We start from the raw sequence: 21,390 nt of genomic DNA, 5'->3' as shown, positions 1-21,390 counted from the left end.
TGACAGTCAGCAGTTGAACCCCCTTGTATTTCCTGAGTCCTACTTCAATGTTTTAACCATACGGCAATGGAGACTTCCCAGACCTGGAAATCTACAAACCCCTTTACCATCTACTGGTGCATTTCTAACATATCCTCACCAAGTCATCCGGCATCAAAAACAACACCCAGATTGATGTTCTGAGATTTCTAGAGGACCGCGCTGTTATCTTTATGCCAATGGACTTTCATTCTGTTTTCACCATATTAAGTTTTATAATGCAAGTTTCAAACTCAGCCAGGATCTCTCCTTTCAGTCCAACACTGAAAACAGATGATGTCACACATGTACAGCAATGCCAAGGGGGAAAAGGAAGGAGATACAGTAGTTCTCTCACTCTAGACACACACACACACACCAGTGACCCTGTTCCATAACTGCACACAGCTTCTATTAGCACATTAATATTTGTACAGTATCCAGAAGTGTTTAGATGCTTTCCGGTACAAATAAATTAAAGCCTGCAAAACATATTGTAAGGGACGATCTTACATTAGCAAAAGCAGAGATTAAAACAGATGACCTAGAAGAATTCTAGAAGTCAGAGATGGAAGAGATCAAGAAAACCGTATAAGGTCCCCGTCCTTGCAAAACGCTGAGCGAACGATGCAGGACGTGCACCACACAAGATTAGGCCCCTAAAAGGAACAAAAACAACATATCAGCATCAGAAAAACCTGCTATTTGGGTGATTTTCTGAAATGCTTCCACCACTGCTAAGGCCTGATGTTACAATCAGCCGCAGGCAGACACCTGCATCTTTGCAGAGCCCTACGGGTTTCACTTGGTCTCCATGCAAAAGAAAGGTCCCCCCTACACAGCTGAGACTGCAGGATTAAGGCCAAAGGTGAAAGCACAGGTATAGCTCACCGGTGTTCATACCACTGTCCTCTACACCAGAATAGGAAGACAGCGGTAAAAACCCCTGCACACCTCATCTACGCTAGGGACGGTGGAACTGCTAGCATCGACGGAACCACACTGTGTCACAGAATAGACAGGTGATTTTTCACACACTCAAATAGACTGTCATCAGTGACTGCTGGCCCTCATGCTAAATCCTGGGACATTGCTTAGATCAGATACAACCTAAACATCAGAAGAAAGCAGATCTTACTTACAGCCGACTACAGAGAGAATTAATTCTGTTTAAAAATCTGATCTTCTTCCCACAAACAACTTTATTTTGCAGAGCCACAAGACTGCCCTGCGATATGATTCCGCAGAGTCACAGATTAGAAAGAGGCGGCTTTCTGGGGGAGATGCCCAGGAGGCCGTAACTAGGTCTGAAGCAAAACACCAAACGCCCAGGATGTCTAACAACCCTTCCTCCTATCAAACAAAAGACAAGTGGCCTCAAAAGGAAGTGACCGAAGCCCAGGATAGACTGAAGCAGAATGGAACAGTTACATTTTAATACTGTACACAACTTCCTTGCAGAACCCATCCCCCTTCCCACAAGGTTCAACCCTGATTGTCCACTCCCTTGTATTACACCCACCCACGCACACATAGGGAGAGTTGAGGGAATAAAAGGGTCTCAGAGCAGGACCACCTACCCAACCCCTTGTTTCCATTTCAGGAGTTTGAAGGGCTGTGCGGTGAGACACCCACAGGAGCTCAGGGGGTGGCCATAGAGGGGACGGTCCCTGAGTGCAAGAGCACTACTATTTTCTCCCACTGAGCTGGGGGGGGAGATAACCCCCCAATTCAGACTCCACTCCCTTTAAATTGGTGGCCCATAATGAGATCCCCCTTCAGTCACCTTCTCCATAGTCCAGGGTCCCAGAGAAATGCCCCCTATTCAAACAACCTTCCCCAGGCACTGGGGAGCTGAGGGAGATCCCAGGAATGGGGGAGTCCCACAAAACCTCCATTATCCACTTCCCCATTTAGGGGGCACCTAGTCCCCTTAGTCATACACTCCTCCCTGACATCTGGGGGAAACCCCATAAAACTCCCTTGTTCACCTTCTCCGTGTTTGAGGAGGACCAGAGAGACACGCCACCTTAGTCACACCCTCCTGCCCAGGAAATGAAGGGCCACCAGAGCCTCCTGTTCACTCTCTGAGCCTGAGGGTGCCTAGAGACCCCTAAGAACCTGGGGTGGGGAGGGCTTGAGGCCTCTTGTTTAATTTCCCCCATTTGGGGCACTCCCCTACTCCCACCTCTTCCCTGGGAATCAGGGGGCTCCTGGGGAGACCCCGTTATTTCCCCTCCCCATTCGGGGGTACAGAAACACCCCTCCCCACGCGCTGGGGGGCGGGGAGACCCCCCAGGAACTGGGGGCCCGCATAATACGACCCCCCCCATTCCCCATTTGCATTGTACGGGGTCGCCCAGGCACTGGGGTGCAGCCCCCGCTCCAGGCCGGCCAGGATCGGGGGGTCTCGGCGCGGGGTGGGGGCCCCAGCGCAGGGGGGATTTACCCGCTGGCCCCTGGGCTCAGGCGGCGGCGGCGGCGGCTCCTCCCCGGCTGGCCGGGCGCTGCGGGGCAGGGTCCCGGCTCCAGCTCCTGGGGGGTGGGGGGGCGGCTCCGATCCCAGCCCCAAGGCCCCTCTCCGGCTACAGCTGCTCCTCAGCCACTTCCTGCTTCACCCTCCTCCCCCCGCCCCCTGCCCGCTGGGGCTCGGCCCCCCCTTACACCGACCCCATTGGCAGGCGGGCCTGGCACTCAAGGGCTCTTCCCACCCTCCTCCCGCTCCATTGGCTATATTATCTCTCACTCAAGGGCTTCCCTCTCTTATCTCATTTCCCATTGGTTGGAAACAAGCAACTCCGAGGCTGATACCGCCTACCGTACGCTGTTCCCATTGATGGTCGCTTGTGCCACTCAAAGGCTACCCCCGCCTACGTCATACCCCATTGGTCTGAAGCTCAGCGGCTGCAGCCACTATCTCGTTCTCCATTAGTCGGGAAATATGTCAATTATCTCTGCTCCGCCCACTCTGATCCTCGTTGGCTCTCCTGAATGTCACTCAAGGGCTGATCCTCGCCTCTATTGGCCAGAAAGCTTGACAATCAAGATGACACCCAATTGCCTAGCCTAATACTGGGGAGCCCCATACTCAACTGGATGACTCCCGAGGCCGATTGGTTGAGGACAATCCCTGAAGGGCTTCCCCCTTAGCTAGGGAGGCTGTCACCCCGCGACCCCAAACCCCAAGGACCAGCGGAACGTAGCTCAGGAATGGCCTCCTTCCACGCCCAAGTCCATTGGCTGCCATGGAGAGGGATCCCTCACTCTGTCCTTCCAATTGGCGTGGGCACCTGTCACTCAAAACGTTCCTCACAAAGTCTCAGCTCAATTGGCGAAGAAAGCTGTCACTCACATCAGTCCCTACCCATTGCCTTCTCTATTGGGTGGCGTGTATGTCAATCAGGACTAACCACTCACATTTTATTGGATGCCGTGTGCATTTCCTACCTTACCCCTTCTTCCCTTCCTCATTGGCTACAGCCTCCACGGCTTGCAGCCGCTCTCCACCTATGAGAAGGCCATACCCAGCTGCTAGCACCGCTGATTGGCTGAGACCCACTCGTCTCGCAAACCCATCCCCTTAGGCCACACCCTTTTGATTGTAAACAGTCCTCCAATGATTGCATTGGCTGCTGCCATCCGAGGAAGGGCAGTGGGGTCTGGGAGCAGGAGAGCAGAGATTTCTGGGAGCTGGGGCAGAAAGGATTCTGGGAGCTGGAGAGCAGAGGATTCTGGGAGATTTCTAGCTGCAAGGAGCTATGCTGACACATGGCCTGTAAAGGGCTAAGGCTCAGCAGAGCTTTCAGTTGGCTCATTCCTGCAGTGTCCTCGACTTCCTGTCTCAAACTCTGCCTGCCCCGCAGACAGGAAGTGAGTTCAGCAGAGACAGCCATAGAGCACTCAGCCAGGCTGGGGTGATGGTAGCCTCAGGGCCATGTTCATCTCAGATGTCAGTTGCTGCTCCCCACCCAAAGCAGGGTCGCCAGTTGAAAAGTCCAACAATCAGGCAGACCCAGCCCCTAAAAACAATGAAACTGGGCCCCAATGAGATTTTTTTTAGAAAGACTAAATGGTGGGTTGTGGTCACTGCTAAACTCCCCTTGCACACCCCACTGCATGTGTGACAAGTACAGCATTGGCAAGATAAGGTGAGTGAGGTGATATCTCTGATTGGCCCAACTTCTGTTGGTGAAAGAGACAAGCTCTTGAGTGACACAGCTCTTCTTCAGGACTGGGAAACTTACTCAGGTTTCGTCCACACCACAGACTTATGTTGGTATAACTGTGGTGCTCATGAGGGCATGTCTACACTACAGTCTTAAATCAACCTAGGTTAGGCCAACTTACAGCCACTGTAGTAAGTTGCATCTGGAGATGAGACAGGAACTGAGAGCCTGGGGCAGGGCAGCCAGGCTGCTGGGACCCTGGGGGGCAGCAGGCCTCCCTAGGAGGGTTCGGGGGGGGCAGCTGAAGCTGGGAGCCTGGATGACAGCCCAGCTGGGGAGCCATGAAATTGACAAGACAGCCAACTACTGATGTAAGTAATGCTCTGTTGCCCTAACCCTAGGCCTCTCATGGAGGTGGAGTTATGTCAGTATAGCAGGGCACTTACATCAGCTGGAGCAAGGCTGTAGTGTGTACGCTGACATTGGTTGAGGCTGTAGTGTGTACACTGACGTGAGCTGCCTTATATTGACCCAACTGTGTAGTACAGACCAGGACACAATCCACACCCCTGAGCGATGAAATTATCCTGACCCAAACTCCTGGTGTAAACAGTACAGAAGGGCTTCTCCCATGGGCTCAGCTACCCTCTTCATTAAGCGCTGCGGCACTGTACATATAGACAAGCCCTCAGGGTGTCACAGCTAAATACAAGGTGGAACAGACTGTTTAGCATAAGTAGTTAACAGGTATTTCAAAGGTGAAGTGGCCCATTAACACCCCTCCAGTCATACAGAGGAAGGGTGGGGGGAGCAGCTGACACTGACCTGCTGTGTGACATAGAACCACAAAAGGGACTGCAAGGGTCATCCAGTCTAATCTAACCCCCTGCCAAGATGCAGAATTTGTTGTTTTTTGTGCAAACCACTTCATCTTTGTGCCTCTACTTCCCCTCCCAGCTTTGGCTGCCTTGACTATTTAGATTGCAAGCCTTTGGGGCAAGGACTGTGATACACCCAAAAGTATGGGGCCCTGCTCTCATTTGGGACATCTACATGATACCAGAAGCAAACAGGAATTTCAGCTGCATAAAAGGCCATTCAGGGGAACAAAATGGACAATAGTAAAAATGCTGCAGTACCTTGTTCATGCCAGCAGCTAGGGCTGGAGGGCTACACTAGTCCATGCACTTTGGAAGGTACAACAGTATAAGCAAGCTCTGAAGAAGCAACCAACCAGGAGCCTGGGGAAAGGGTTTCACAACTTCCTCTGCAGGGTGAGGTGCGGGTTGCTTGCCAAGATTATCTGGGAAGATCTCACTTCATTTCCCTGCCGTTGCAGAGGTCTCAGGCACTGGTGCACCTCTGTCCCTCCCATGCTGTCTGCCTGCCGCACATAACCACCATCCCGTCTCCTGTGGGCTGTGCTACTTTGCTCTCATTTTGGTTGTTGGTGTTGAGGGGGGGCAAGGTTCCAAGTAACTGGCAATATGGTGTGGGGTCAAAAGTTTACATTCTCAGGCCTACGATTGCCCTCGGATTGCCCCCCCCCGGGCTAATCAATATGTTCCTTTGAAGCTAGCATAAGTACATGCGTTCATTTATTATTTTTCTTTTGTTCCTTTGTTTATGGTATAAAATGTGATTAATCAAAGGGGGTGAGGGATGAGGGATTTGGGGGGTAGGAGAGGGCTCTGGGCTGGGGGTGAGGGGTTCAGAGTTTGGTAGGGGGCTCTGGACTGGGGCAAGGGATTGGGGTGCAGGAGGGGAAGAGGATGTAGTTAATTAAAGAATCCGGTAGTTAATAAATTGTAAATGATCGATTGTAGCACCTGTAAACATCTCTGTAAACAAGTAGGGTATATAAGGTAGGGAAAAAGGATAGTAATGTGTGCATGATTTGAGATTGGTATCTCCCTGCACCTTATTTGATTTCAAATAAAGAGACTTGCTTCTCCACTCCGGTGTGGTCATTGGGGATACGCACACCGGGCAAACGAACCCCAACTGTTGCCCCCTGCAACGTTGGGTTAGTGTGTGGAGGCTGGGTGGGGTTGGTGGCCTCTGCTATGCAGAAGGTCAGACTGGACGAGCAGTGGTTCCTTCTGGCCTTAACCTCTATGACTATCACATGACTGGAAACACCCGATCACGTGTCTGTGAAACAGCCTGGTTACAATGGTGGAGGAAGTGAGTTCTAGCACAGAAAAAAGGCTCTCTGACAAGGAAAGGTGTTAACAGTGTTTTACATGGGATTGTTATGGCAGGTGACACGGTTGCTAGGAGTCCAGTTTTGACCAGAATGCCCAGGACCCTGGCATCTCTGGTCAGTACCCCTGACTGGGCTGTTTAATGTCCGGTTGGTGGCGCAGCGGGGCTGGCAAGCTCTCTACCTGGCTCCGTGCGGCTCCCAGACGTGGCCGGCAGGTCCCTCCGGCTATTAGGTGGAGGTGTGGCCACAGGGCCTCCATGTGCTGCCTCCTGCCCTGAGCGCCGGCTCCGCAGCTCCCATTGGCCGGGAACCATGGCCAATGGGAGCTGCGGGGGAGGCGTGTGTGAGTGGGGGAAGTGCACAGAGCCCCCTGACTGCACCTCCACCTAGGAGCTGGAGAGACATGTCAGCCGCTTCCAGGACCCACCTGAGGTAAGCACTGCCTGGAGCCCGTGCCCCAACCCCCTGCCCCAGCCCTGGGCCCCCTCCCACACCAAACTCCCTCTGGGAGCCCGCTCCCACTCCTGCACCCCAACCCCCTGAGCTCCCTCCTGTACCCCAAACTCCTCATCCCTAGCTGCACCTCAGAGCCCGCACCCCCAGCTGCAACCCTCCTGCACCCCAATCCCTTGCCCCAGTCCAGAGCCCCCTACCACACTCTGAACCCCTCACCCCCAGCCCAGAGCCCCCTCCTACCCCCCAAATCCCTCATCCCCAGCCCCACCGCAGAGCCTGCATCCCAAACTGGAACCCTCCTCCCCTCCCCCTCCCGCACCCCTGCCCCAGCCTGGAGCCCCCTACCACACTCTGAACCCCTCACCCCCAGCCCAGAGCCCCCTCCTACCCCCCAAATCCCTCATCCCCAGCCCCACTGCAGAGCCTGCATCCCAAACTGGAACCCTCCTCCAGTCCCCCTCCCGTACCCCTGCCCCAGCCTGGAGCCCCCTACCACACTCTGAACCCCTCACCCCCAGCCCAGAGCCCCCTCCTACCCCCCAAAACCCTCATCCCCAGCCCCACCCCAGAGCCCGCACTCCCAGCTGGAGCCTTCATCCCCTCCCCTTCCCGCACCCCTGCCCCAGCCTGGAGCCCCCTACCACACTCTGAACCCCTCACCCCCAGCCCAGAGCCCCCTCCTACCCCCCAAAACCCTCATCCCCAGCCCCACCCCAGAGCCTGCACTCCCAGCTGGAGCCTTCATCCCCTCCCCTTCCCGCACCCCTGCCCCAGCCTGGAGCCCCCTACCACACTCTGAACCCCTCACCCCCAGCCCAGAGCCCCCTCCTACCCCCCAAAACCCTCATCCCCAGCCCCACCCCAGAGCCCGCACTCCCAGCTGGAGCCTTCATCCCCTCTCCTTCCCGCACCCCTGCCCCAGCCTGGAGCCCCCTACCACACTCTGAACCCCTCACCCTCAGCTCCCATTGCCCAGGTACCAGGGCGGAGCCGGTGCTCAGGATGGGAGCAGTGTGCAGAGCCCCGTGGCCCCCCGTCTAGAAGCTGGACCTACTTGCTGGCCGCTTTCAGGGCACAGTGTGGTGTCGGAGCAGGTAGGCACTAGCCTGCCTCAGCTGGGCAGCACTGCCGATGGGACTTTTAACATCCCAGTCAGCGGTGCTGACCAGAGCCGCTAGGGTCCCTGGGTGCTGAGCAAGGCGACCCAGTGCCTTATATGCCGTGACCCACTACTGGGTCACAAGCCGAACTTTGAAAAACACTGTTCTAAGGAAACCTGTTACACAGAGGCTGTCTCTCCACTACAGCCCACATAAGCGCCGGGGTGGAGGAGAGCTCTCTCCCATCGGCTTTCAGCAGCTACATTAGACATCTTACAGCAGTGCAGCTGCATCAGTGCAGTTGTGGTGCTGTAATCCCTCTACTGTAGCTGTGCCTAGACTGCATGGGAATGCTGACCAGTGAGCCCCTGATGCCTGCTACTGCTCCTCAGAGGGGCAACCCTGGTGCCAGAATGGCACACAAGTATCAGAAGGGCAACAGCCCAGATATAGACTTGTCCACGATATGGGCAGACATGTAGGCCCTGCACTAAGTCAAATCACTTTATAAACAGGGGCCTACGAAGCTGGGAAACACATGGCCTGAGGTGGCTTTTCCCAAAGGGGGCATGCAGGAGTAGGTGGAAATTTCTCCCGTACCAGGCTAACAGCAGGGTTAACATGGGGTGGGGCTGATGGTTTTCATTTCCCCGCAGGGGGTGGGTCTCAGCTTGCTGAAGATTTTTCACCACCTGTTCTCTGGGTACAGTGAGAAGAGATGATCAGAAAGCAGGTAAAGAAAGAAGCCCCAAACTGCAATAAATAGCTAAAAAATGATGCCCAGATGAGCTGCAGGTGCCAGACAGAACAGACCTTCGAGCACAAGCCAATCTGTAACAAGCGACTCGAAGCTGGGTGGCTCAGAGGAAGCAGAAGGCTTGGATGTGAGCTGCGACTGAAATCTTCTATTGAGGCGCAAACCCCAGGACTGGGGAAGGAAGCCGTCGCCAGGCCATGACAGCAAAACAAGGGTTTGCAGCAGTGCCCACAGGAAAGTCTCTGGCCAGCGTGTGTTCTGCATCCACAGCCTTCTCGCGCCAAAGGGTTTGAATAGCAAATTCTGGTCATAAACCTGACCCAGATGCAAATGGGTTAAATCACGTCCTAGGGAACTGCGTTTGCAGGAAAGGGACATCGCCCAGAACACTGAGATAGTGTCACAGGAGCGCACGGGGTCTGTTACGTGCCTCAGCCAGGTGGGTCCACACACGTAGGAAGAGATTGGAGAAAGCGAGGGCAGAAGATGGCAGTGGCGGATGTCGTATGGGTGGGACCGGCCCATGCCATAACTGGGAGAAGCAAGACTTGTACTTTGCCTGGACTCCTGTGAGATGAACAAGAGACTTCTCCACTGACTCACGGGGAATGAAAAAATTGGAGGCAGCCTCACGTACTCCACAGGGCACCGTGTCCTCTTTTAGGGCTGGTGGGGTCCCACATAGAGGTCACTGAGCCTGCTATAGCCTTGGCTACGAGAGGCTCTTGCTTTTAGATGCAGGGGGGCCAGGTTCAGTTCCTCACCAAGAGGTTTGCCAAGGAGGCAAACGCTAAAATCTTCAGCATCCATCACTGAGGTTTGGCAGGTTCCGCAGGGTGTGGACTCAAAACTCAAAGGAAAAGACCCCAGAGAACACTGCTTTTCAGATCTCACGACTGAGTCGCCAGCAAGATGAGAGACCCTTAAACGTATTGCGGTGACCTCATTCCTTGCCAAGGTGACCTCATGCTACATGAAAATACAGCCCCACCGCTGTGTGGTGACATCACACCATGACATCATGCACCGTCACTCTCCCAGACGCGGGGACGTCACTGGTGTGCAGTGAGGCAAGATGTAAGCACCACCTCTTTGGGCCCTGCACAAGTGCGCAGCGGGACATACAGCAATGTGCAGGGCAGGGTGGACACATATAGGAAGAGGACATGGGCCTGTCTAGTGGCTAGAGCACTGGACTGAGACTCAGGAGATGATGGGTTCTATTCCCAGGTGCTACTAACCTGCTGGGTGACCTCAGACAAGTTACTTCCTGCTCTGTGCCTCAGTTTCCCCATCTGTAAAAAGGGGATGATGGATACTGACCTGCTATGTAAAACACTATGAGAGCAATGGATGAAAAGTGCTAAATAAGAGCTCAGGATGATTATCACCACTGACTCAATAATGTTGCATCACAGTCCCTTTTACCCCCCAACAACATCACAGTGATCTGCAGGCCCTGGGGAGGGGGCACATGCCAAGGCTGTCCAGCTCTTAAATTCACAGTGAGCCCAGAAACAGCAGAAGAAAGCACAGGTGCCAGATCTGCAACACGCTGCGCCCCTGCCAGGGAAGACATTCCATTTGTAGATTTCAAGGTCAGACGGGACTACTGTGACCTTCCAGTGTGACCTGCACAGAGAGCAGGGAAACCTATCGGTGGTTCCTGCACTGAGCCCGTATCCTGTGGCTGAGCTCGAGCACAGCTTTCAGAGAGCCAGCCAGGCTCCCTTTAAAGACTCCAAGCAAAGCAGTTTCCCACGTACTGCTGGAATACGTTCCAGTGGTTAATTCACCTCACAGTTAAAAAGTCTCCGCTTATTTCTAGTTCAACCTTTGGATTTTTCATTAGGCTGTTCAAGCACCTCTTTCTGCAAATATTTGCTTTGCCTCAGGCCGTTGTGATGATGGTATGACATTGATACTGCACGCACACCCAGGACGGGCCCAGACTGGGAGAGCTTTGGGCTCTTTGTTCCGTGTCTGTGTAGCACCAAGAGGCCCCGAGCCAGGATTGGGGCACCTAGAGGCTACTGCAGTACAGATAATTAATAATAAATTTAAAACAGGTTTAAAACAACTAAAAGGAAGTTCTTCTTCACGCAGCGCACAGTCAACTTGTGGAACTCCTTGCCTGAAGAGGTTGTGAAGGTTAGGACTATAGCAGCGTTTAAAAGAGAACTGGATAAAGTCATGGAGGTTAAGTCCATTAATGGCTATTAGCCAGGATGGGTAAGGAATGGTGTCCCTAGCCCCTGTTTGTCAGAGGGTGGAGATGGATGGCAGGAGAGAAATCACTTGATTATTGCCTGTTAGGTTCACTCCCTCTGGGGCACCTGGCATTGGCCACTGTCGATAGACAGGATACTGGGATAGATGGACCTTTGGTCTGACCCGGTGTGGCCATTCTTATGTTCTTAATAATAAAGGTGACTTCTCTCTAGACAAAGACAGTCTAGCAATTACAGCAGAGGCCTGGAAGTTCTGGCCCTTGAACAGCCATACTAGGTCAGACCAATGGTCCATCTTGCCCAGTATTCTGTTTTCCAACAGTGGCCAGTGCCAGCTGCTTCATAGAATATCAGGGTTGGAAGGGACCTCAGGAGGTATCTAGTCCAACCCCCTGCTCAAAGCAGGACCAATTCCCAACTAAATCATCCCAGCCAGGGCTTTGTCAAGCCTGACCTTAAAAACCTCTAAGGAAGGAGATTCCACCACCTCCCTAGGTAACCCATTCCAGTGCTTCACCACTCTCTGAGTGAAAGAGTTTTTCCTAATATCCAACCTAAACCTCCCCCACTGCAACTTGAGACCACTACTCCTTGTTCTGTCATCAGGTACCACAGAGAACAGTCTAGATCCATCCTCTTTGGAACCCCCTTTCAAGTAGTTGAAAGCAGCTATCAAATCCCCCGATATTCTTCTCTTCTGCAGACTAAACAATCCCAGTTCCCTCAGCCTCTCCTCATAAATCATGTGCTCCAGCCCCCTAATAATTTTTGTTGCCCTCCGCTGGACTCTTTCCAAGTTTTCCACATCCTCCTTGTAGTGTGGGGCCCAAAACTGGACACAGTACTCCAGATGAGGCCTCACCAATGTCGAATAGAGGGGAATGATCACATCCCTCAATCTGCTGGCAATGCCCCTACTTATACAGCCCAAAATGCCGTTGGCCTTCTTGGCAACAAGGGCACACTGATGACTCATATCCAGCTTCTCGTCCACTGTAACCCCTAGGTCCTTTTCTGCAGAACTGCTGCCTAGCCATTCGGTTCCTAGTCTGTAACAGTGAATGGGATTCTTCCGTCCTAAGTGCAGGACTCTGCACTTGTCCTTGTTGAACCTCATCATGTTTCTTTTGGCCCAATCCTCTACTTTGTCTAGGTCCCTCTGAATCCTATCCCTACCCTCCAGCATATCTACCACTCCTCCAAGTTTAGTGTCATCTGCAAACTTGCTGGGAGTGCAGTCCACACCATCCTCCAGATCATTAATAAAAGCAGCAAAGAATCCTGTGGCACCTTATAGACTAACAGACATTTTGGAGCATGAGCTTTCGTGGGTGAATACCCACTTCTTCAGATGCATGTGGTGGAAATTTCCAGGGGCAGTATATATATGCTAGCAAGCAAGCTAGAGATAACGAGGTCAGTTCAATCAGGGAGGATGAGGCCCTGTTCTAGCCAATGTGAATGGCTTGCCAACTACAGAACCAGTGTCTCCTCTCTTGGTTTTCACACCTCAACTGCTAGAACAGGGCCTCATCCTCCCTGATTGAACTGACCTCGTTATCTCTAGCTTGCTTGCTAGCATATATATACTGCCCCTGGAAATTTCCACCACATGCATCTGAAGAAGTGGGTATTCACCCACGAAAGCTCATGCTCCAAAACGTCTGTTAGTCTATAAGGTGCCACAGGATTCTTTGCTGCTTTTACAGATCCAGACTAACACGGCTACCCCTCTGATACAGATCATTAATGAAGATATTGAACAAAACCGGCCCCAGGACCGATTCTTGGGGCACTCCACTTGAAACCGGCTGCCAACTAGACATAGAGCCATTGACCATTACCCATTGAGCTTGACGCTCTAGCCAGCCATTCAGAGGGAATGAACAGAACAGGGCAGTTATCGAGTGATCCAGCCCATCGTCCAGTCTCAGCATCAGGCAGTCAGAGGCTAGGGCCACCCAGAACATGAGGTTACTTCCATGACCATCTTGGCTAATAGCCATTGATGGACCTATCCTCCAGGAACTCATCTCATTCTTTTTTGATCCCACTTATACTTTTGGCCTTCACAACATCCCCTGGCAACGAATTCCACAGGTTGACCTGTGTGTGGTGTGCAGAAGTACTTCCTTTGGGTTGCTTTAAACCTGCTGCCTGTTAATTTCATCAGGTGACCCCTGGCTCTTGTGTTATGCAATGAGATAACTAACACATCCCCATTCACTTTCTCCACACCACGCATGATTTTATAGACCCCTATCCTAGCCCTTCTCAGTTGTCTCTTTTCTCAGCTGACCGGTCCCAGTGAGCGTCGTTTCTCTTCTTATGTAAGTTATTCCAGCCCCTAATCATGTTATTACCCTGCTGTGTCCCTTTTCCAATTCTAGTCAATCTTTTTGGAGATGGTGCAGCCAGCAGTGCCCGCAGTACACCAGACGGGGTGTACCATAGATTTATACAGTGGCATGACCCTGTGGAGAACAAGTCTTTCCTGCCTCTGCCTTGGGCAGACGGATGCTAACCTGGTGAGACATAGGAGCTAGATCCAGGATCCCCAGGCTGCTTGCAAATTTCTCCTTCCCAACCAGCCCGCCTGAGGGCTCCAGTGACCCGCCCTCCCCAGCTCTATTTTCCACCCGAGGGGCCGAGGCCAATTTTATCTCCCAGGGCCCGGAGCTGTTCAGTGCCCAGCCTTTAATTGCAACTCGCCTTCAGCTCAATATCACCGAACAATCTTCCCTTTATGCTGCCTCGAAACCAGCCGAGCACAGCGCCGGCCCCTTCTCTAAAGCTGAGTGGGCTCCCACAGGAGCCCGGCATGACACAGCACATCCCAGCGCACAGGGGCCCGTTTGTGTCCCGGCCCTGCCTTTTGCCAGCAGGGGCCCAGCCAGCTTATCAGTGATCAGGTTTCCTTTGAAAGGCCCTTTTCCCAGGAGCCTGGAATGTGTAATCTGAGCAGGTCGGCTGAAAGCAGAGCTGGACTGTGCTTGGGGTACTTGTGGTGGGGAGGCTGGTACCAATCTGCCATGGCAAAGGGACTGCCCTCCCTCCATCGTTAACCACCCGAGTTGAGAAAGCCGGGTTAGCATAGGGACGGTGGAGAGTTCTGCCCCCCTTTAAGTAAGGTGACTCCCTCCCACCCCCTGAAATAATGAGATCTTCTCCCAGAATTTCAGGTCCTTCCAGGACCCAGTGAGTCACCTAGACAGGGACAGAGCTACAGTAAGAGCACAGCAGTCTTCCCGGCCATCTCCTCCACATGCAACATTGCCAAACCCCCAATGTTCAAAAATCCTGAGTCAGGCTCACCAAAAATCCCAAGATTATGCACAAATAATAGATGTAGGGTTCTTTTTATTTGCCTTCTAGTTTGGGGGCCTTTAGGGTGCACTGGGGTCACATGTTGAAGCTTTCTCCACAGCCTCGAGGGCCAGAAAGTGACTTTTTCTTTAAGAATGAAGGCTGAAATCATCACGTCTCCCTGTGACTCCAGGAGCTGAGGCTTTAAGGAAGAATCATTATGAGATTCATGACAAAATCAGAAGAGTTGGCCACACTGCAAATGCAACAGCGGCAGCAAAGTTTAGGGTAAGCAAAGAAGCTGCGGGTTTTCTCTAGCACCCATCACTGGAGCATCCAGGTGCTCTGCCCCATGGCTTCCCTTCTGTATCACAGTCATGCTGTCTCTCACTCTGGGCTCCTTGCATGACGTGCTGCCGTTCATTGATAGAGGAGGGGCACAGTTGCGCTCTAACTTTGCTGTAGGCCCAACAGAGTCATGGCCCAGCCAAGGGCTACAAAGGAGGATGCAACACACCAATTTTCTAGCGCACCTTCCAAGCCAGCTGCAGCGCGAGGACACTTCACGGAGTCGACAGGCAGCGACGGAGAGGGAGCGAGGCGTCTGCAGAGAGAGCTGGCAGATCCAGGAGTTTACTGCCAGTGAAAGACTCCGCAACCCCTAGGCAGCCTGCAATCATCCATTCCTAGATGTTCGTCACCATCAGAGAACCCCCCAGTTCTGGTGGTAGGCAGGGCTGGCACGTCAGCTTTGAGCCCAGCCAGCAAGGAGAAGAGGGAGTTATTTTGCTCCAATTCAGAAGCCAATTGTAGGATTCCAGATTTAGACCTGGCCTCAAAAGCTCCGCTGGGCCGTAGCAAGCCCCAAGTTCTGAGCTGCTCCCCATCACACAGGGCTGAGCTCCATGGGAAAGACACACAGGGCAAACATCAAATGTGAATTTCAAAGGTTGGGGGCGGGGGCTCTTTCTGCATACGAGGGGCTTTATGTGGTTTAGCGGAATTCAGCTAGAAACAGGACTAGCTAAACTGACGTCCACGCAGCCCCTAACACCAGTTACTAGATTGATTTGAAAGCACGTTCCCATTTATGCCCATGCAGCTTCCTCCGACAGCCACACCCTCGGTCGTGTTAAAAAAGTGCAGGCTTGGATTTGGGGAGAAAAATCAGCCATTGGGGTTGGTGGGTGTTTTATTTTAAAGCCACAGATGTGGGTGCTGGTTACGGGGTGGGGCTGGGACATTAGCTTGGGATGTAGGCGACCGGCGTTCAGTTCCGTTAACGCCACACAAAATGGCAGAGGAGGAGGGAGACCCCTGTTCAGATCCTCTCTCTTCTTCAGGCAGAGGGGGCAACCGAACTGGGCTCTGCCACGTCCCAGGGGCATCCCCTAACTCCTGGGCTAAAGCTTGTCAGGAAGGCGCTCCTCTTGCTCCATGGCGTGGTGTTAAGCAAGCACCTAACACACGCTCGCAAGGAACAGCTCGGGGTGTTCTAGAGTGGACGCATTCAGGAGTCACTTCGAGAGGGGTGGTTCTAGACCTTTAGTGAAACCCCTCAGGCTCCAGCAGATCCCTCTGGGCACAGGGCCTGGCCTGGGAGGTTGTTTAAGGCACAAGCTGGGCCATTCTTTTCCCTTGGCACAACGTGTTCCAGAAGCAGAACATAATCTAAGGGAGGGGGGAGGATTCTTGCAGCCTCCCTCCCCCCATCCTGCCCTGCGAGGTTCCGATCACGGCTGCAGACAGAAACCGCTTCGGGTTGTGCACTCGGGGCTATTGTTGGGGACGCAGGCAGAATAGGACAAAGAGGTAACTCAGGCTGCAGGAAGGGGGGGGGGCAGGTGAACAGCTGGGAGGCTCCGCTATAGGCCTCAATCCCATTGGACAGGCACAGCCCAAGTAAGGCCGCCCCCCAGCTTTGCAACCCCTATAAGACACCCGGAGCTCCGGCGGCGCTGGCTGAGTGCGAGAAGGGGTCTAGATCGCCTGGGTCCCTGGCGCTCCTGGGGAATGTCTGCTGAAGAGAAGAGCCCTGATTCCTGGCCAGCTGGACTGCAGGTGAAGAGCCCCCCATATGTAAGTGACAGATCAGGTGCTGGAGCGGGGGGTGATGGACTGATCCTTGGGGAGAGGAGTTTGGGGAGCACGGGGGCTCAATCCAACTCCTAGGATATGGCATCCAATTCACTAATGCACCTGCGGGGTGGTAGCTGCAGCTGGAAGGAGAGGCCAGGGACCGTGTGGGCCACGGAACACGAACGCCCCGTCCCAGAGACGGTCCCTCCAGGGCAGAAGGCACTTCTCCTCCTCCTCCTCCTCCTGCTGCCAAAACAGAGCCAGGCTGGGCTACCACTGCAGCTGCATTTGGTCCTGGGAAGCCTGGTCCCTCCCATGCCCCAGTACCAACGTGCCCTCAGCTGGGTGGGGAAGAGGAGCAGAAAACAGGCGCCAGCCCCCTCCTGGGGGGCAGAGAAATTTGAGGGGGATAGGGAGATGCCCAAGCACTGTGGGGGAGAAGTCAGGAGAAAGGGGTCAGGACCAGGGAGGGTAAAAGGTTAGAGCGGCTGGAGAAGGGACATACAGGGGGTGATGAGAAACCGGGAGAGGAGGGGGACGACCTCTGAACCTCCCTCCAAGCACCAGAGCCCACAGACTTGGAGCAAGAGGCAGGCTTGATCCCCAGCCCCGCACGGAGGGGCCTATGCTGGGTGCCTGGCTCCATCCACCCCAGGCTGTGGCTCTTTCGCCCCTTCGTTAGAGCAGAGAGGCGCCCAGCCAGCTTGAAGTTTAGCTGATGGCAGAGATGCCCAGGACGGCTTCACTCTCCTCTTCCTTTGCCACAGCGGTCCTCTTCCCAACAAAGGCCTGTGCCTTAAGGAGGAGCTGGGTTACTCTGGAATGGGGCTGCTGCCCAGCACTCAGAACACGGTGCTAAGACTCCTGAGTTCTCTTCCTAGCCTGAGGAGGGGAGCAAGATCTAGTGGTTAGAGCAGGGGCCGGAGATCTTGGCTTCTGTCCCTGGCTCTGCTGAAGTTTTGCTGAGAATTGCTCTCAAAGTTCAGACCCCCTCTCCGGGGCGCAGTTTCCCTACCTCTCGGCAGCTAGTAGCCCAGCGGGACCACTCCAGCTCCAGAGGAAATCAGATTAGTCTCAAGTGCCATGTTTAGGTTCCTTTAAACATCCTACAAACCTCAGCCGACCAGAGCCGGCTGCAAGGGATACAGGAGCCGCGGCAGCATTGGGAGCCCAGACGGTGCTGCTGTGGCCTGGTGCAGAGGAGAGAAATTGTCTGGAAACAAAGGGACAGTGAATTTCCACAGCAATTTGCATCCAGGCGGCTCCTGGCACTTTACCACCACCCCTTCTCTTAGCCTCACACTCGCCAGCAGGCAGGATTATCAGCCCCCATTCATAGGTGTTGAGGCGAGCAGAGTAGGAATGGGGCAGATACCATCTCTTTGTTCTGTTTGTACAGCACCTAGTGTAACGGGGGCCGGGGCCGCAGCTCTAGGCACTACAGTAAAACACCTCACAACAGGCAGAAGTAGATTTGACATTAAAGACCCCTGCCCCCTTCCAACAGCCGGCTGGGAAGGGAGCTGTCATGGCACCTCCAGTCCCCCAGCCCCTCTGCCTAGACATTGCCTGGGGTGGTTCCGCACTGGGCTCAGACTTGCCACGTTCACTTCACACACGGGCCTCCGAGTGGCAGCACCTTCCCAGGGCCACCACGCTAGGCTGGATGTTGAACTGGTGCCATGGCAGCAATGGGCTCTTCAGCCCAGGAAAGAGCGAAGTCCGGCCTCTGCCGAGGTTGGCTGGCAGCAGCAGGTAATCCAGCCTGCTGCAGAGTGAGCCTCTTGGACCAGATGGCTCCGGCCACGGGATCCTTCTCAGCACACTCCGGGTCTGCAGCCTGCTGCCCAACACTCTCTCTCTTCCTCAGACCTTCCACTCCAGCCTGGAGATGCAGGGGCCTCCTCCCTCCAGCCGCAAGCTGGTGATCCTGACTGTGGGGGCGGTCGCAGTCCTCACCATCAGCATCGTAGGGGTCCTTGTGGCAACATATCTGGGGCGAACTACCTGCATCCAGGTACAGCAAGGGGAGTGGGGGGAGGGAGGGATGTGTTGGGCCTGGCTCCCTGTGCAGGAAGGAAGGGAAATCTGAAAGGAGAGGGGAGGGCCAGGGGGTTCCTAGCTGAGCAGATCAGCTTGCTCCAGGCTAGCAGGGGAGAACATGGAGGGGAGGGCGCCTAGGAGGAATGGTAGCTAACGGGGATTTCTCGTGGTGACCAGTCAGTGGGGGCTGGCACATCCCCCTGTTCCTCCTAATCCAGTTTCCTTCCCTTTCCCCTGCTCAAGCGAGATGCCTATGGCTACCTGCCTACGCAGGTGAACGTCCAGAACGAAGCGTCGCTGCTCCTGGCTCTCAGCGAGCTGGGAGAACAGGGCGTTGCGCCAGGGATAACCTGTGACCTAAGAAACGTGAGTACAGTGGGTTTGGGGTGCTGGGGAAGATGTAGACATCCATCATGCATTGCAGGGGCCCCTTCCACACCAAGGCCCCTCTGCTTCGCCGACAGCCTACACAGGACTACCACTGAGAAGCAGCCACCTCTGGGGTGGGACGCAGTGGAGAGCGAACAACCCGCAACAATGCTACTTGACAGTTGAGAACAAGACGCGAGAGAAAGTCCCAGCTCTGATTGGGCTGCAGAATAGAATGATCCCAGCTAGGACTGGCTGCCTCCCACCCAGAATGCCACGGGGGTCTAATGAACACAGTCCTTGCTCAGTGGTAAGTCTCCACAGCAGCTGTGGACAATGGGCGCAGCGGAGGCCAGCAGGACAGGCTCCATCACCATCTCCTCCCCAATGCTTACGCTTCTCGGCTGCATCGGGGCAGCACTGGGGCCAGGCTAACACCTGCCACGAGCACAGATCAGCAGGGAAAGTCCCATGTGCTCTAACTCGGGAAGGAAGCACACAGGATACCAGCCTGTCCCCAGCTTGATCCAGCACTGTGGGATTGAACACTTAACCTCCCCCGCTGCGCCACCCTAGTAGCCTGCCCAGAGGCTACCACGACAGGCTTTCACAGTGGGGTGCTCTCGCTTTCCCCCCTTCCAGCACCTGATGGTGTATCACGGGCAGCCAGAAGGGTGCGTGGCCCGGAAGATGGAACCCTCCGACCAGCTGCCATCCTGCCAGGAGCTGGAAAGCTACTTCCAGGCTGTATTGGTAAATAACCGCCCAAGAGATGCTGCAGCTGCCCCCATAACACCCTCCCTCCCCGTCAGACAGGGCCCCTCAAATCCATCCGGTCTCTGAGGGGGTGGGGGGGCCACTCCTGCTCAGTGGAGCTCTGATAAGAGCAGAGGCCAAAGGTGGCCGGCCTGCAAGAGAAGCGTTTCCCCCATCCCCTCTGACTGACGGTGGCGCTGAGCCTGATCTGTTCACCAGAGGCCTCCACTGAGCCCGGGGCTGGAGCTCCAACGCAGCCGTCATTCCCCTTCTCCTCTCCAGTGAGAAATGGCCAGGCTGGATCAGACCCAAGGTCCATCTAGCCCCACATCCTGCCTCCCCCCAGGGACTCCAGGAGAAAAGCGAGACCCCTGCAGCAGGCAGCAGTGGGCTGGCCCCCCTTAACAGCTCACCCTGATCCCTACCAGAGCCTCACCAGTTCTGAAGCTTCAGGTTCTCTCCCCCACACACCCACCCTTTCCACGGCTCTAATGCTAACAGTCATCCAGATCCTGCTCTCCAGCCAGCCGAGCAGGACAGGGCTGGGGTCCAGGATCTGGAGCCCTCCCCGCCAGTAGGAATGAAAGCACATGGGCCCTTGGCTCAGGGAAAGGAGCCCAGTGGCCCAAATCTGGGTAGCTCTGCTCTCAGGCACAGGGGCCCATTGCAATTCCACTTACATGTGGCGGGAGGCAGCGGAGCTGGAGCCACTGCCTGCCAGAACCAGGGGTGATGCCAAAGCAGCCCAGGAATTGCTCCACAGATCAGCGATGAGGCAGTCAGGTGCTCAGGCTTAGACATGTCAGCCCTGCGGCACAGACTAGAAAAATACCCCACTGGCTGGAAAGGGGCTGAACAATGGAAACACTAGGTTCAGGTAGCCCCACCCCTATAGGCCTGCCGAGCATGCTCCAGCGCAGGGTAAAGGTGCTCAGAAAGGGGACACAGGCTGCAGGACACAAGAAGCCTTCTCCAGAAAGCCGGGCAGAAGTTTGAGCCTGAGAGGGGACCATAGCATGGATAAGGCCCCCAGGCAGAGCCTTCCTCTCATAAGAACCAGCAGATCCTACTCGTCCGGACTTTTCTTAAGCAACTGAGTGTTGAGATAGTGGTCATGTCCCCAAACTGAAGGGAAGTGACCCAGGGTAGCAGACTTAGATGCTCTGCAGGGAGGGCCTTGCTGGTGTTGCTTCCCACAGGGCACTGGGCTAGGACCTGATGAAGAGGGAGGGACCAGGTCCCTCTAGCAGTGCCCTCTTCAAAGGGCTGTCACCCACATGCAGCTGGAGGCCAGAAGATTCCAAGCGAAGGGTCAGGAACTAGGTACCTCTACTGCCCGACAGACAGGCAAAGGGCTGGTCAGGTGCACTAATCACTAGACTGCCCAGCCCTCCAAATCCCCTATCACACCCTTCCAAGGCGAGATTCTTTGGCTGATGTATCAAAGCCTCCCACTCAACTGTCTGTGATCTCACTGCAGAGAAACGCCACACTGGGGATTACCTCGGATGTTCAGAGCATGGGGACTGGCTCCCTGGGCAGCCTGACCACCCTGCTGTGCAGCAACAAACCCACGTATTTGATCACAGCCTTTGCACGTAAGTAGCACAATCTCAGGCTCAACGGGCCCCAGGGAAATCGCTGTGCATGTTAACCAGCTTGCGGCGGATGGGAAAGCCAAGTTTGCAGCCATGACATAGACCCAGTTTTGCAAGACTGGGCTATGCAAACCTGCACGAGCAGCCTCTAAAGACTGATCCTGGCCCTGCTAGCCACTGGCTCCATCTTCCCTAAAAGGGGAGTTGCCAGAGCTATTTGGCCAGCTAGACCCAAAAAGTTAATATAGGAGTCGCATCACAGTGAGTTGCAGCGTTTGCCTGACCAAGTCCTGGGCCCCTAG

The 21,390-nt window shown here is 54.5% G+C and overlaps 1 protein-coding gene across 1 annotated transcript in view; it reads right to left on the bottom strand.

Moving 5' to 3' along the window:
* Positions 1-2,629, bottom strand: part of ZNF687 (zinc finger protein 687) — a 49,730-nt gene extending 47,101 nt beyond the window's left edge. Inside the window, exon 1 of the mRNA XM_050929799.1 lies at positions 2,468-2,629. The gene's annotated coding sequence lies outside the window, so the exon portion shown is untranslated. The remainder of the gene's footprint in view (positions 1-2,467) is intronic.
* Between the last annotated feature and the right edge of the window lie 18,761 nt (positions 2,630-21,390).

The sequence above is a fragment of the Gopherus flavomarginatus genome, chromosome 20 (assembly GCF_025201925.1).
Source record: "Gopherus flavomarginatus isolate rGopFla2 chromosome 20, rGopFla2.mat.asm, whole genome shotgun sequence".
Taxonomy (NCBI): Eukaryota; Metazoa; Chordata; order Testudines; family Testudinidae; genus Gopherus; species Gopherus flavomarginatus.
Note: the sequence above shows the minus strand (reverse complement) of the source record. Positions and strands in the feature narration are given on the sequence as shown.